General features: G+C 44.6%; 1 protein-coding gene and 1 long non-coding RNA gene across 3 annotated transcripts in view; one reads left to right on the forward strand and one right to left on the reverse strand.

Annotated features, from left to right (window-relative positions):
* Positions 1-16,367, forward strand: part of GAS7 (growth arrest specific 7) — a 251,170-nt gene that overhangs the window by 80,870 nt on the left and 153,933 nt on the right. The window lies entirely within an intron of this gene.
* LOC128569977 (uncharacterized) lies at positions 1,108-5,908 on the reverse strand. Its single transcript, XR_008375506.1, has 3 exons — positions 5,779-5,908; positions 2,567-2,686; positions 1,108-1,707 (listed from the first exon to the last, which is right to left on the reverse strand). It is a non-coding gene; the product is annotated as an uncharacterized LOC128569977 (long non-coding RNA).

Raw genomic sequence — 16,367 nt, forward strand, 5'->3', positions numbered from 1 at the left:
TGGGAGTGGAGAGGTGTTGCTCCCGCAGGAAAAACTGGGAGCTATTCCAGGAAGAAGGGGACTTGAATGGGTAGGTAGGCAAAATCAACAGATTGCTCGTTGGTTCACAACAGTGTGGAAAATCCTTGAAGGACTTGGTATTTTGCATGCCATGTAGGGCCCTTCAGAGGTTATTTTGAGCAGGGAAGACTCCTGGCAATGAGACAAGGAGAGGCATTTGGAGGACCAGGGGCACTAGTGGGGAGAGAGAAAATTTGGAGAGATTTTGGCAGTGGAATAGATATGACCCTGGAAGTGGTTGACTGTTGGGAACTTGGTACATGGAAAAACCAAAGATCTGATTTTGGGTTGAACTCTTAGGGGCTATCCTATAGGGAGCAGTTGGGACAAATAGAATTTGGTTTGGGACATACTAAATTTGAGCTGTCAGCAGTCTGTGATTTTCAGATTGAATGTGGTTTATCAGATAAGTCAGGTCCCTGGTGCGGACTTGGGGGGTGACATGTGGGGATGCCGCCAAGGGACCAGAGGAGGAAGCTGGCCAGAGAGTGTCACAGGGGAGAAAGGGAGGCTGAATATGGAGCCTCGGGGAACATGCCTGTAAGGGACAGAGCCAGGATGAGGACCAAGGAGGAGAAGGAGGGAAAGTAGGAAGGGACTTCGGAGAGCCTCATCCGTCAAAGAAGGGGAAGGACGGGGGTGTTGTGTATACGAGGTGGAGCACCAGGTCAGAGGTGTCGAGAATTGCTGAGAGTCCTGGTGCATGGTGATACCCTTGTCATTGTCATTGAACTGGACATCCATTCATTGAAAGGATGAATTTTATTATCTATAAATTCTACCCCTATAAACTTGACTTAGAATAATCTTCACAGCAGCATAGTTCGTAACAGCAACCAAATGGAAACACCCCAGTCATCTGTCAGCAGCATAATGGATAAATTGTACTCTGCTCATATGACGGGATACTATTCAGGAAAGAGGAAAAAATAAGGAAACCATAAAGGAATTTGAGACCTATGCAACCACACAGACCAGTCTTAAAAACAGAAGGTTTAATGAAAGAAGCAAAACTCAAAAACTCCAGTAGGGTTGAATGAATGTAAAGTTTTATAAACATGTAAAATTTCATCATCACATAGGGGTTTAAAGGGAAAACAATTGTAAAATTAAAGTTCTCTGTTTGGGGATATATATGTCAGTGACAAAACTATTAGAAAAAACAGGGAAGTGATATCTAGAAAAGAAGAATACAAATAAAGAAGGGTCAGATAAAGCAGGGACCAGCAGGAAGCTTCACGGAGTTTACTTTATAATTATTCATTATGATACACATCGATATTTTATGCAATTTTTGGATGTATATTACATTAATAGCAGTTTAGGAAATAAATAACAGGGAATACTAATATGTATAAACAGCTTCCTATGTGCCAAGTGTAATTCTAAGTTCCTTACACCTGTTGGCACATTCTGCCTTCACAGAAGTCCTTTAAGAAAGGTACTGTTATTACTGTCAGTGGATGAGGAAACAGAGGCAGGAATATTAAATAGTTTGTCCAGAGCCATAGAGTCAGAAGGTACATCTGAGACTTGAACAAGGCAGTCTGGCCCCAGAGCAGGGCCCCTGCTGTGACACCAGGTAAGCTTGGAGGAGAGGGTTGGTTGAGTGGTGAGGGGTGGAAGTCACATTGCAGTTGACAGAAGCTGAAATGAAGTAGTAAAGCAATGAGAAGGTCATTAAAAGATGTGATGGAAAACCATTTCTCACTCTGCCTGAATGGCCCTTACAGAGTCTTTCATCTTGCTACATTATCAAATTCTGCTAAGACCCAGCAAGGCAGGTTTTTATCACCACCAATTTAGAGACCTAGAGGGCTCTTTTGGCTTGCTCAAGAGCTGGGAGGCCATGGAGGGGACCTGGAGCTCTGGCCTTTACACCTGCAAGACCTACACTCTTTCAACTCTTGTGTTGATGCTATGAACTTGAGGTTCCTGACATCTGGCAGCTGAGCCTGTATCCTTCAGGAGTGAGCCAGCAGTGCATTCAGGGAGATTCCAGGTGTTGTTCTTTCTAATAAGTAAGTGGGTACATGCAGGGCACTGCTGCTCAGCTGCCTGCCAGGGCTTGCTGCCTGCCAGTGGACTGCAAGCTGGTGATATTTGGGTCATTGCCTTAGGTCAGACCCTATGCTTTATGGATTATACGTACATATTGGTATATGCCTTGGAAGAGGGATAGACAGCAAAGAGTTATCCCACATTTGCTAGGGATAAGGATCCCTTAGGCCACAGGTTAAGGATGTTCCTGCTTCTTTGCTTCCTATGCCAGGAAGGGACCTTGATGCACCTTCTTCTAAGAGAGCACTGATCCACGTCTATTCAGGGGAGTGGCTAAAAAACCGCATAGTATTAAAATGAAGAGGTTTTAATAACATGGTAAGATATATAATAGCATTTAGTGAAATATGGGACATCAATTGAACCAGCCTAACAACCAGCCTATTGTTTAAGAAGAAAATCAATGAAATACTAACAGTAGGATTAATGGTGTTTGCTTTTTTACCTTTTGATTTTTCTCCCATGGAAACCACTTCTAGGATTGCAGGTGGGGGGAGGAAAGCACTTCTGTCCATTGCAGCTCCTGACTTTGATTCTTCTTTAAGCCCTGGGGAAGTCCTTCAACCTTTTTAAAAGCATCATACAAAGACTCATAATATTAGATAAGAATGGAATCTTAAAAGTGACAGCTTCCTGGGCAGCGCCTGTGGCTCAGTGAGTAGGGTGCTGGCCCCATATACCGAGGGTGGCAGGTTCCAACTTAGCCCCGGCCAAACCACAACAAAAAAATAGCCAGGTATTGTGGCAGGCGCCTGTAGGGAACTAGACAGAGGTAATGGTGTCATGACACAGGGAGGCTGTGGCAAGAGAATCGTGTAAGCCCAAGAGCTGGAGGTTGCTGTGATGTCATGGCACTCTACCGAGGATGATAAAGTGAGACTCTGTCTCTAAAAAAAAAAAAAAAAAAGTGACAGCTTCTTTATAAAGGAGAGAGAATGGGGGTTTGGTTGGGGGGGCGTGGCCTGGCCCAGGGTCATTTAGGGTCAGGACAAGAGCACTGTCTCCTGAACCCTTCCTTCCCCACAGCCCAGACACAGAATCGAGGTAGATGAGCAGTGGCACATTTAGCAAGTAGGGGGGACTGAATGGCCACCAAGAATATTCAGGTCCTAATCCCCACAAGTGTTTCCTTGCATGAAAAGATACATTTTGAGATGAGGAGATGATTCTGGATTATCCGGGTGGGTCCTGATTGCAACCACAGCTGTCTTTATAAGAGAGGCCAAGGGAGATTTGACACACACACAGAAGAGAACCCAGTGTGACCATGGAGACAGGTTAGAGTGATGCAACCACAAGCCAAGGAATGCTGGCAGCCACCAGAGAACCTGAAAAGGCAAGGAATGATTTTCCCCCAGAGCTGCCAAGGGAACATGGCCCTGCTGATACCTTGATTTTGACTTAGTGAAACTGAATTTGGATTTCTGACCTCAAAATTTTAAGGAAAAAAAAAATGGGTTGTCTTAAGCCACCAGGTTCATGGTTATTTCTTACAGCAGCCATGAGAAGCTAATACAGTGAGCATCTTGTCAAAGTCAATTCCTGCCTATCAGGAAGCCCCTTTGGGGGGAAAAAGGGATCCTTGGACAAATAACTTTGACCCTCAAACAAATGTATGGTTGCATAGACATTCATTCATTCAAGACATTTTTATTTATTAGTAGTGTGAAAAGGCTGTATTTCAGGTTCTGGGCCTTTATAACAAAGCTCCTGCCCTGTTTAGATTATACTGGGACAGCAGACTACTGAAAACCAAAGGACTCTAGAATGGAATATTAGGCAAGTGGTATACTCTTTTCCTTTCACAGAGCAGAGGGTGGCAGGAGGTGCTATTTTAGGCGGGTTCGACAGGGAGGGTCTCAGTTGGTAACATATGACCAAAGATGTGAATGAAATGAGGGAGCATCCTTGTAGGTATGTGAAAAGAGGGTATTTGGGGGTCAGGGTACTAATGGAAGGACAATGAGGTAGGTAGTTCTCAGCCTGCTTGAGGAGGAGGAGGAGGAGGCCAGTGTGTCTGGAATTGGTGGAGGTGGGGATGGGAGACCTGTCAGGCCACTGTAGACATGAGATTTTAACTCTGAGGAAGGTGGTGTTCATTGGAGAGGTTTGAGTTGGGGCTTGACAGGATGGAGTTTTTGTTGAGATAAAAATCTGCATAACATAAAATTAACTATGTAAAGTGTGCAACTCACTGGCATTTAGTTATGTTCCCTGTGTCGGGCTACCATTACCTCTGTCTAGTTCCAAAGCCTTTTCATCACTCCCTAAAGAAGACCCCCTCCTTGTTAGGCAGTCATTCCCCAGCCTCCTAGCCCCCGAGACCACCCCTTTGCTTTCTGTGTTTTGGGTTTGAGTATTGCCGTAGATTTTTGATGGATCTTTTTGGAAGGATCACTCTGACTCCTGGGTAGTGAATGGATGGGAGCTGGCAGTGGTGCTAAAATCAGGGAGAACTGCTAGGCTCTTGCTGCTCCAAGGAAAAAAGAGGGCTGGCCAGGGGTGGCCATCAAAGGCAGTGAAGGAAGGTGGAGAGAAGGGCTTGAGCTCAGGGTGGGCTCCAGCATCACCTCTGAGAAGTCCTGCGGCAAGAGACCTTGTTTAATTTGGCTTGGTCCACATGTGATAGTGGAGTCCCTTTTTCAAGTCTCCTTTCAACTTATGGTCATGTTCCAGAATACACGTTGGTGTGGCAGAAAGGATGCCAGATTGGAACTGGGGGGGTTGAGTTTTGATGTTATCACAGCATAGTGTTGAGACTTGGGGGGTCACTTCAAATCTGGGCATTCTGGATCCACATCTAAAAATTGAGGACACTAACTGGCTTCAGTGATTTCATGCCACAGGATAAATTGCTATCACATATGAAGATGTCATTTCTCGGCATCTGGGGAAAGTGGGTGATTCTGTCATAGCATAACTTTGAGTTTTCACCCTCTCTAGGCCTTAAAGTCAGGAGTCGGTTGCAGAGAGGACTAGCATGATTGAGTTTGACAGCGCACCCGGATTCTCAGGCACACTGAATTTCCATGAAGTTAGCTCCTTTTGGGGGTTTTCTAGAAGATTCTAGGATGGGAAAGCTGCCTCATGGCCCTCATCTGGGATTTTAAGGGCTGCTTAGATGGGAGGTTCTCAGTTGTGATGGTGTAGTGTGCCCATGTCTCTGCTGGCTGTGAGGTGTGTTGCAGAGTTCTGCTCTTAATAATTATGAAGTTTGCAAGAGATTTACTGTTGCGTGTAAATCAGAGCAAACTCAAGGTTATCCTTGTAAAAACATACTCTCATTTGCATGGCATTCTGGTGTGTGTTCTTTCTTCATTTCTGTGCTGTAAATTTAAAAGCCTTTGTTTTTGTTTTAAGCAAAAGTGATAACATGCCCATGGGGTTAAAACTAAAATCAAATGGTACTAAAAAGCTTAGAATACAAAACAACACACTAATATCCCTAGCCCTCCTACCCCTCCCCTTTATAGCCACACTTCAAAGGGTGTTTTTTTTTTTTCTTAGTTCTCCATCAGGAATTTAAATAAAATACTAGACTTTAAAATAAAATGCTTGTATATTGTTCCTTAGCTTATTAACTTTTCCACTGTCTATCAGGTCCCTGGTATAACAAATGAGTTAATTATTTACACGAAGCCCACCTCCTCTCCTTACCTTTCTCCCCAAGTTGGGAGTTCGATTCTTATTTTCACTTATCCTATGAGTGGGGCCTTCACTGACAGCTGGGTTGTAGGAACTGCAGCCAGAAACTGATATCCAGAGAGGGCTTCTTAAAGACTTCATTCAAACCAAAATAAACATGAGTTTCATAGGTCTTTAAAGTCCAGGCGAGGTGACTCATGCCTATAATCCTAGCATGCTGGGAAGCTGAGGCAGGTGGATTGCTTTGAGCTCAGCAGCTCAAGGCCAGCCTGAGCAAGACCAAGACTCTGTCTCTACTAAAATAGAAAAATTAGCTGGTCACTGTGGCAGGCACCTTTAGTCTCAGCTACTGGAGAGGCTGGAGGCAGGAAGATCACTTGAGCCCAGGAATCTGAGGTTGCTGTGAGCTATCATGATGCCATAGCACTGTAGTCAACAAACTGAGACTGTCTCAAAAAAAAAAAAAAAAGGCATTTGTTTTTTACTGTGTGTTTTTCTGTGGGCCCGTTGGAGGCATTTCTTCCAGTGTTAGGGCAGGAATGACTGATTGTGTCTTTCCTGCACAGGTGGCTTATTTTGTCTGGAGGAGGCCGAGGACCATGTGGCCAAGCACATTTCTCTTTCTGTGCTGGCTGCCAGAATTTGCATGGGCTCATCTCCTGTGCTGGAGGATCAGACTGAAAAGGTCCCCAACTCATCCAAACCTCATCTACTTTTTTTCTTCTGTTTTCTCTTTATCTCATTTTGCTCTCTGGGTGGCTGGATTAGGGAAGGCAAGGCGTGGGAACTCTTCACTAATTCTCTTTTCTAATCCCAATAGTTTCAGAGAAGCTGTGGGTTCACTTTGAGCCCGCCCCCTCTTCCCAGCCTTTCCCTGCTCTGAAATAGGACCTGTGAACTTGACCTCCCTTCCCTGGGTTTTGTGTCCACATTGCATGCTCACCCTTCCCTTCTGGCATGGGAAGCAACCGCTCCAGAAATACAACAGGGTGGCAACTTGCCCTGTGTAATAAGGGTTGATTTATTTCCCTGTTAAAGACACCAGGCCACGTGAGGATTTACCTTGATTCTATTCAGAGCTCAGGGTTGCGCCTTGTAAAAAGATGCTGGGCAATTAGTGCCTCGTGGAGCCGCCCCTCCTGCCTGGGCCTGCGCGGGTTTAACGAGAGTCAGACACTGGCCAAAGAACGTCACGTTGGGAGGCTTAGGCCCCCTTTTCCTGAACCCCTTACTGCCTCAGCCAAGGGGCTCAGAGTACAGGAATGTTGGAACTGAGAAGGATGCCAGCTGGGCTGCCTGGGGTCTGGAACCCCCTCCATGCCTCCTGGGGCACCCACAGCCCAGCTCATTGGTTACCCTGACAGCCATGGCTGTGCCAACTCACTTATTTAATCATCCATTTATTTTCAAAAGCAGGAAACACTTTTTTTTTCTTTTTCACAAATTGAAATTGTGCAGTGCTCCCATGTACATTTGAGGAGTGGTGGGTCTGCCCTGGTTGAAGCAAGCATGGGAGCTCCAGTGGCCCCCCTCCTTCCCACACCCACCCTCCCTTCCAAATATATCACTGAATAGAGTGATGAGTCTCCTTATTTCCAGTTACTTTCTTTCTAGGGGATCCTTAGAGAGACCTAGGGATTTTTAGAACTGAGAAGGACCTTAGAATTCAGCACTGCTGCCCCTTCTCCGTGATAAAGATGTCAGAAATGTTAGAGCCCCACCCCCACCCCTTGTGGTGTTCTTTGCAGAGTTCAGTGGTAACACACAGGCTGTGTTCTGCCTCCGCCCTGCGTGATGATGAAGGCTTGGGAACTCGAGGAAGCTGTTCAGAAATCTTTCCTCCTCCTGCCCCTTCCCTCCCTCTTTCATTCAACAGCGATCCAGTGGACCTTCCCTGACTTTCTCCACCATCAAGCGTGTCTTCTGGGTGCTGTGGGCAAGGCAGACACCCAGAACACCTGGCTCCCTGCGTCCCAGGAGATTACAAACTTGTCAGCACCTTGGGATAAGCATGTGCCACACTCCTGTGTAAGAAACACCTTTTATGATGAGTGTTCTTGTGGTGTGTGGATCATGAGTGTGCCTTGGTAAAGATGCTGGGCCAATTGTTCATCGGGGATCCCACCTTTGGGGAGAGGACTGCCGGCTTAGCAGAAGTTGGGGTAGCAGGACTCACAGGGTGCGATTGTAAGTGTGTGTGCAGAGCCCTCCTGGGGAGCTGGCCTGAGCACACTCTGAAATCTGGGCATCTTCCTTGCGTTGACTCTCCTTATCTGATGGATTTTTGCTGTGGGTTTCCCCCATGCACACCAGAACTTTACCAACTCTCGAGAAACTAAGTGGGAACTGTAGGTTTGCTCAGGCCTTCAACAATCCCTGCGGGTGCCCAGCATAGTCCCCCGTTAGATTGGTAGGGTCACTCAGTAGCTGGAGAGGCACACAAGGCTTCCAAGATAGGTTTGGCAGGGTCCTTGCAGTAGCGTCTGGGCCTCTGCTGTTTGGAGGGGACACTGGAGTCACTTTGGCATGGTGACACAGCTCTCCCTGTCCCTACCTCAGCCCTGTCCTGGGTCTTCAACTAACTGTTCACATTAGCTAGTGGCTCTGTGGTGCCTCCTCTGAAACTCCTCTTCCTCCTCTAGAAATGTATGACTGAACCCAAGTCAGTCTGGGATCATGCCTGACCCACAGCAGGGTCTGCCAGGATTATTTCTTCCACTTGCCACCTTTCAAGATTTATTAATGGGATTTGGTCTAAAATCAGAATTCTGTACCTCCCTGTAGTTTGTGTTGGTTTTATCAGCTCTGCAAGCCCACTGTATTCCCTTTTCATGTCGCCTTCAATTCCCTTCCCTACCTTTGGTTCTAACTCCAACTCTGTTCTGTTCCCTCTGCCTATTGAGAGAGCCCAGAAAAGGCCCAGCTTCCTTACAACAGTTCGGGTGACAGGGATCAGGAATGCAGTGTGAAAACAAAGGGGAAACACTCCCAGGCCGCAGAGTCTCAGAGGACACTTGTAGACTCTGCTTATCTCCCCAGATATGATCAGTGCTGTCATGCACATTCTAGGCTGATTAGCTAACAGCTTTGGACTCAGTAGCACACTGCCAAAAACGTGAGTCACCCGGTCACAGGTATGGACAGCAACAAGCATGCTCCGTTGCCATGGGGACAGGAACATTTTATTCATTTCCAAGCAGAAAGGATTCACTTGCACTCCCCTGGAGTGAGGATGTTTCCCATGCTATTCCTCAGGCCGTGTGGCTGCTCCTCACCCCTGCCCTCTGCCCACCATGCTGGGCAGTCACTCTTGCCCAGGTGGGTGCCCCAGCCTACACTGTACACAGCTGACCTCCCCACGCCGCCCCTAACAGGTACAGCCAGCATCCACTCTTGACTCTGATTTCTAATTTGACGTCTCTTTGACTGATTATTTTCTTGAGGCAAGGCAGTATGACGCCTCGTATGATGAGGTGGCAAGAGCTAGGCTTTTAAAGTTAGACAGATTTGGCTGGAGTTCTGTCTGGCTCTGTCACTCAGGAGCTCTGTAACCATGGGAAAAAATGTCTTCCTCAGTTTCAGTGTCCTCATAGGTAAGTTGGGATAATCCCTACTTTACCAGGCTATTAAGGATTAAATTACAATGTGCCCAAATGCTTGGCACATCACTCAATAAGGGACGGTTCTCTTTCATTTTGTCTTCCAACAGCCCTGGGGGATTGAGGTGGGGAAGTCAAGATCTTGAGAAGTTGGCTGGGTGGCTGACACGCTGGGTGGCTGACAGCTCTACAATCCAGAGCTGCGCTGTGGGCTTCACCTACCTTGAGCTGATTGAGGTTGTGCTCTACAGAGTTCCTGGGTTATAAACATTGGACATCGATTCTGGCTGATGTAATGAGCAAAGTGGAATTTATTGCAAAGATACTGGAGGTTCATCGTATGGGCAGGAGAATGGTGGAAAACTCAAAGTACTCAACAGTGTGAAGCTGTGTAAGATTTATCCACGCTGGTGTCCTAGGGGCTCACCCCTTCTAATTGTGAGTAGAGTTCCATTAGTTGAACTTACTGCAGTTTTCTCATCCATTTGTCAGTTGATGGATGCTTGGAGCGTTTCCATTTTTTAGCTCTTCTGAATAAGTTTGCTATGAACATTTGTGTACAAGTCTTTTGGATGTATTTTCATTTCTCTGTCATAAAATACCTATGGATGAAATTGCTGGATCCTATGGAAAGTGTATGTTGAACTTTATAAGACATGCAAAACTATTTTCCAAAATGATGGCTTCAATTTACTCATCGCTCACGGCAATATGTGAGCTTCCAATTGTTCTGCCTCCTCGCCAACATTTTTTTTAAATTTCAACCATTCTAGTGAGTATGAAGTAGGTTCCCATTGTTGCTTTTATCTCATATTTTCCCGAAAGTTGATGATGGTGAGTATTTTTCATGTGCTTATCACCATTTCTGCATTGGACAAGTATTAATATTTGCCAAATGTCAGTCAGAAATAACACATGACTTAGCTTTGAAAATCTCTATGAGTTCCTGCAATTCTATTCCCTTTTCCATCTTCTTCTTTCCCTGGAGGTCACACTGCTTTGTGTGGTCGCTATGTATTTCCCATGAGCATGCTTTACATTTTTATTAACATCTCTATATCCGAAATATATTCTTCAGTGATGTTTTGAAATTTTACATGAAATGTGCCACACTGTATTTACCCTTTTCCAGTTTGCTCTACTCACACATTATGTTTTTTTTTTTTGGTAGAGACAGAGTCTCACTTTCTGGCCCTCAGTAGAGTGCCGTGGCCTCACACAGCTCACAGCAACCTCCAACTCCTGGGCTGAAGCGATTCTCTTGCCTCAGCCTCCCAAGTAGCTGGGACCACAGGTGCCCCCCACAACACCCGGCTATTTTTTGGTTGCAGTTCAGCCAAAGCTGGGTTTGAACCCGCCACCCTCGGTATATGGGGCCAGTGCCCTACCGACTGAGCCACAGGCGCCGCCCCCACACATTATGTTTTTGAGGCTTTTTCGTGTTGACCTTGTTCATTCTGGCATGCGCCTAGTCCACATTTATTCCCTGCTGGTGAACCCAAGGCAATGCTGTGGTCTTTATCTCTGTGCCTGACTCCTTGTATACTTGTGTGTGCGCTCCTGCGTATATCTAGGAAGAGAATAACTGGTCTGAGAATATACAACTGGACTCTGCTAAAATAGTGCCAAATTCGGTGTTTTTCAGAGAGGTTTTGCAAAGACATACTGCCACCCGCTGAGTATCTGAGTTTCCACTTGCCTTGCCAACACATCAGACTGCTTGTTGCCACCTGAGGGTGTGAAATACCGCACCTTGGATTAACTCTCATTTGCATTTCCTCTGGCTAGTGAGGTTGTCCGCGTTTTCATGTTTATTTACCGTTTGGATTTCCTGTCGTGAGTTTCCTATGCGTGTCCGCTGCTCATTTTTCTCTCATGCTGGCTTGTAATCACCCTTTTGTCTTTTCATTTTTTAATGGCGTATTTTCTCATGCACAAGTTTTTCATTGTCTTCTAGTCAAACGTATTAATCAATTACGTCAAGGATTTTGCTTTTTATGTCTTATTTAAGAAATCTTTTCTTACACAGGCTCATAGACAGTCTAACTTGTTTTGTAAGTGTTAAAGTTTTGTGTTTGACGGTTATTTTTTTTTTTTTTTGGACCCATCTGTAACTTCCTTTTATTGTTTGCTACAAGGCAGGATGGGTGCTCTTTCTCTGAGTAGCCTGTCATTTCATTGTTATTTATTTAAAAAAAAAAACTTTATCTTCTGATCACTGATTTGATGGCCACCCTCCCCGTATGTTTTTGTAAAGGTGTGGTCTGTTTCTCTGGGCTCTTTCTTCTGTTTCATCGGTTCCCTATTTTAGTTATTGTAACTTTATAAGGAGTCTTACTGTCAGATGGAACAAGTCCTTGTTCTTTTTCAAAATTATCTCAGATGGGCTGGGACCTTCACTATTTTCTGTGAATACTAGAATCAGCTCTTTGAGTACCGCCAACAACTTTGTTGCTATTTTGTTGAAAGTGGTGCTATGTTTTGAGATTAATTTAGGAAGAAAAGTCTTCTTGGTGAATGTTGAGCCTCCCATTTGAAAACAAGTTGTTATCTGCTCATGTATTTAGACCTTTAATGTATCTCAGGACAGTTTGATAATTGTACCAGTCCTGTACTCTTTAATGACAATTCCTCAGCGCTCACCTACAGTTTTGTTGCTATTGTGAGTGGCATACTTGAAACTTTTTTCTTTTAAATTTGATGTTTATTTTCATCAAACTAATAGAATTTTAAAAAGTAGCACATTCTCCAACCATATTCTACCCCCAAATCCTTTTCAAAGGCCAACACATTTAATGCTGGGGTTCTATCTGTTATTTTAAGTTAACATACTGTTGTGTCTGTTGTCCTACCTACCAATCTACATGTTGTCTATTGAACGTAATATTATGGAAGATTAGAGCTGCCTGACCTCTCATCAGTCTACACCTCCCCTCGCCCACCACATCTCCTTTCTGCGTCTCCCAAAGTGGTGACACTATGATGTCTCGTTGTTTACGTTATTATGCCGGTCTAAATCATAGCCAAGCTACTTGTTGGTTTCCGCTTTTTTGGCAGAACAAAAACAAAAGTAGTTCTTTTTTATTTGCTTGGTTTTTTCTGTTCCTTGCACCACGACTCTTCATTAGACCTTCAAACCAGTGGTTCTCAACCTGTGGGTTGCGACCCCTTTGGGGGTCGAACGACCCTTTCACAGGGGTTGCCTAAATACATCCTGCATATCAGATACTTACATTACAATTCATAACAGTTATGAAGTAGCAACAAAAATAATTTTATGGTTGGGGTCACCACAACATGAGGAGCTGTATTAAAGGGTCGCAGCATTAGGAAGGTTGAGAACCACTGCTTTAAAAACTTCCTCGTATATTGTCAACCCATGAGGTCATCTGTCGGGTCTGTTTTTTTCATTCCAGTGCAAGAATCTGTTTGCTCTGATCTGTTGCTCTCCATGTCTGATGGAGAGTTGTCGTGTTGAGAGCTTCCGTCACCATCATGCTGTTAATGCCTGTGCCTCTCTTCTGCTTTTTGGTCATTTCTTGGGTCTCTCATCTTCCTCTTTCTTGGTTTTCTCCTTTGTTTTATTGGAGCACACCCTCCAGTACCTTCCTAAAAAGGAAGTAGGTCCTATCTTAATCTGTAGGATAGGATGTAAACATTTGTCTCATTGCTCTGTTTTCAGTATGACTTGCCACCTGTCCTCTAGATGTCCTTGAGTCCTGGAGCCCTGGACTTGTCCTTGAGAGCCAAGCTGCTGGTTTCTCCCACTGGAATGAGGCAGTTGCTTGGCTGTCAAGGGTGAGAGGCATTGAGGGAGCTCTCTTCCCACCTCCTCTTTAAGCCTCCTCTTCCACCTACCTTTGTGCCTATGAGCCTTCCTGGGTCTTGCTGAGGTCCTTCAGTATAACTCAGCTTATTTCCTGTCACTCTCTCTCCCCCAAGACATAGGTTTCCATTTTCTCCTGTGTGCTAAGTCACTACCACTTACGCATTTGTTTTGCATTGTCCATATTTCTGTTAATGTGTCTCCTTTGCTGCCAGCTCTTATTTCATTTTGTTCCTTCTCTGTGGCTTTGTTTCCAGTCATGTTTAATGGGGTTGCAGGAGAGAATGGATATAAACAGCCTATAAATTTTAACCATAAATTTTACTGCATTTTCTTTTTTGTTGGTTTGGTTTGTCTTTTTAGAGACAGGGTCTAGCTCCGTCACCCAGGCTAGAGCGCAGTGACGTCATCATAGCTCACGGCAACCTCCAACTCCAGGACTCAGGTCGATTCCTGCCTCAGCCTCCCGGTGTGTGCCACCACAATTAGAGAACTTGAGGAAGCCTGGCTATACATTTCCTGATTAGTGTACCGTACTTAGTTACTGTAAAATACTGTTAATTTTTCCTCAATAGGTCGTGAACTTTCTTATTAGTTTTGACAGTTAGTGGAATTTCTTGAATTGGGGGTAGGTGGTTATATTGTATGAGGATATCAGCGGTTTCTTTCTTTGCAATCTTTATAGTTCTTGTTTATTTTTGTTGTGGAATGTCTGGTACAGTATTGAAAAGAAACAGTGGTGGTTGAACAGCCTCATCTTATTTTTGACTTTCACAGAAAAGCATGCAGTGTTTTCCATTACATTTGAAGTTTGTTTTAATTTTTGATAGTTACAATTGATCAGACTAAGAAAATTCCCTTCTATTCCAGTTTATGAATTTTAATCACAAATTCTGAGTTTTGTCAGGGGCTTTTCCTACATCCAGATTATCCTACGCTTTTTTTTTCCCTATAGCCTTTAAATGTGGTGTGTTTAATGAGTTTTCCCGATGTTTTACTATTTCTGCATTTCCAGAATTTTGCTAGTGTTTATTTAGAATTTTGACACCTGTGCTGGAAGTGAGGTTAGCAGGTAGGCTTCTAATTCCTTTCTTCTTCTAATATTCTTTTTTTTTGATGTCGGTCTCAGGGTATTATAAGAGGAGGTGAGTGTTTTCCTCTCTGTTTCTGGAGGAGATTGTACGTTTTCTTCTCTCTAATGATTAAAAAAAAAAAAAAAAAAAAAAAAAAAACACCATTGACCAGTTAGTTTTTTTAAGGTGGGTTTTAGACTGCCGAATCAATTCTTTTTGAAGGTTATAGATCTATTCAGGTTTTCTATTTCCTCTTGAGTCAATGTGGAAATTTTTATTTTTCTGAAAAATCGCCAGTGGCAGAAGATAACAAATAACCTGGCGGTTCCAGGTTTTGTGGCAAAATAGCATCTTCGGCTGATTTGTGAGATTGAGGTTAAAGCATCCCAGGGGTTTGTATTATTCAGAAGGAGAAAAGAGCTATTGATTAGCTTTCTGCTTGAAGTCAAGTGTGCATGTTAAAAATGTCAGTGTAACCACCTAAGTAGTATAAATAGACTATAAATGCCAGGTTTGTGGGAAGTGAGAAATAAAGAAAATGCAATCAATCTAATAGAAAGCAAGGCAGGAGGGGACAGAAAAGGCAAAGAAGAGCCTGGCAAAGAGAGATGTGTCCACATGATGACCTTCAGGCTGCGCCCTTCCCAGGAATCCTTTCTGGATCCCCCTCTGCTTTCCCAGCACCCTGCTTTTTCCCCATTATCGTTGCACGTGCCCAACACACCACAGCCTGCCTGCCTGCTGTCTTTCTCTCTTACCAGAAAGGAATGTCTTTTCTCTTTTTCTGAGACAGAGTCTCAAGCTGTCACTCTGGGTAGAGTGATGTGGTGTCATAGCTCACAGAAACCTCAAACTCTTGGGCTCAAGCAATTCAGTTGCCTCAGCCTCCCCAGTAGCTGGGACTACAGCCACCTGCTGCACTCCTTCCTGGCTAGTTTTTCTATTTTTGGTAGAGACGGGATTCTTGCTCTTGCTCAGGCTGATCTCAAACTCCTGAGATCAGGCCACCCACAGCTTTGGCCTCCCAGAGTGTGGGGATTACAGATGTGAGCCATCATGCAGGCCAGAAAGCAGACTCTTCCTGGGCCTGGGTGGGTCCTTTACCTGCAAATTCTCAGTGCCTCAGATATAGTAGGGGCCCAGTAAACATCTGGGTAAGCATCACGCACAGACAAGAAAATAAGGGAACAGATGAATAAATAAATCCTGAACCATCACTTTGCCACTTGTGGGAAAACATTTTAATCTGAGACTGCCTTGGTTGATCAGTGACTTTAGAGAACTGAGGAAATAGCGACAGCCTTGTGGATAAACTCACTATGAGATGTCTCAACTGAAACTTCCGCTGAATTCCCCACACATCTGTGTGGCTGTTACATGCTCACTCAGGGCGTAGGAGGACCTAGTGCCGCGGTTCTCAACCTGTGGGTCGCGACCCCTTTGTAACAATGAAAATACATTATCGGATATTTACATTACGATTCTTAACAGAAACAAAATTACAGTGGTGAAGTAGCAACGAAAATAATTTTATGGTTGGGGGTCACCACAACATGAGGAACTGTTTTAAGGGTCGCGGCATTAGGAAGGTTGAGAACCACTGACCTAGAGAGTCCCTTGGGCATTGGGAAAATAGCCCATTTGCCTTAAATCAGTGCTTCTCCAACAGTAATGTGCTCACAGTTCACCTGGGGAGAGGTCTGGAGTCTGCATTTCTAACGCGCCCAGTGCTGCTGGTCTGTGTTTTGGAGGACAGCAAGGCTTTATGTGGCAAGGTATAGGATGCTACCTACACCAAGTTCTCCCCAGGTGCAGGGATAACAAAATGGTTCTATACTTGGAGAATGAACTCAAATGCAAACTGTTTGACTCAGTGGCCAACATATAAAACCAGCAGGGTTCTCACAGGAAAGAAAGAAATGAGGATTTCAGTTGTCTATTGAGAAATCCTGAGAAATCCAGAAAGCCCTACTGAGTGCTATGATAGAATGAAGAGAAATCTCGCCACCTTCTCTACCATTCTCTAATGCAGCGGTCAGCACCTGTGGCCACCCGACAGTCACCCAAAAGCTTAGGAATGTCCTGGCGGCTGGGTGTGGTGGC

Source organism: Nycticebus coucang, chromosome 18 (genome assembly GCF_027406575.1).
Source record: "Nycticebus coucang isolate mNycCou1 chromosome 18, mNycCou1.pri, whole genome shotgun sequence".
Classification (NCBI taxonomy): Eukaryota; Metazoa; Chordata; class Mammalia; order Primates; family Lorisidae; genus Nycticebus; species Nycticebus coucang.